A 743-nucleotide genomic window follows, 5' to 3' on the forward strand; every position below is an offset into this window, starting at 1 on the left:
CATCTGTCTTCTCCGCCCCCACCCCGGCCCCCCACCCCCTGTCTTTCTTTGTCTCAGGAACTAAAACAGGAGGTGAGTTTATCAGACGCAAATTGCTCAAGGACCTCATTCATTTTGTGCAGTAATTAAATAGAAGCTGTTTGGAAATATAATTATAGATTGGCCCATCAAAGCAAATTAAATCTTTGAAGAGTAATGGCCTAATTAGCTGCTAGATTCTGCCATTAAAAAAAAATCCAAATGCCCTGTTGTCCCGAACCAGGAAATATCAGGGCCCAGCTGTGAAAGGCATCAAAGGGACATTAATATCAGGTGGCTGTGGATTCTGAGCAGATGAGGGGCCTCAGGGTGTAGACTCATTTATCAAGATTAACCTGGCCGGCTAGACTAGGGGTCCTCGTTTATTTATTTGCTTCACAGAGTCTTAACAGATGTGTATACACTATCCACTCTGGGCTTCTTGGCTGCGTCCCCCTCGGACCCCCTTCCTCTCCAAGCCCTTTCTCTTCCTTGTTAATGCTGACTCTGCATATCTGTTCTGTATCCTCAGGACCAACCCCGTCTCTGCCACAGCCTCTCCTATCCCAACTCTCCTCACGATCCCAGTTTTCCATTGATCTGGGAGGTAGGTGAGGCTCCGGAAAGTTCTGGAACATGCCAGGACGTCTCAGGTCCTTGCCCCTATCTGAGCCTTGACTCTATGTAATGGGTGCCTGTGGGGCCTGGGGCTCCCCCAGCGGGGC

The sequence above is a fragment of the Bison bison genome, unplaced genomic scaffold (assembly GCF_000754665.1).
Source record: "Bison bison bison isolate TAMUID 2011002044 unplaced genomic scaffold, Bison_UMD1.0 scf7180017864223, whole genome shotgun sequence".
In the NCBI taxonomy this organism is placed as follows: domain Eukaryota; kingdom Metazoa; phylum Chordata; class Mammalia; order Artiodactyla; family Bovidae; genus Bison; species Bison bison.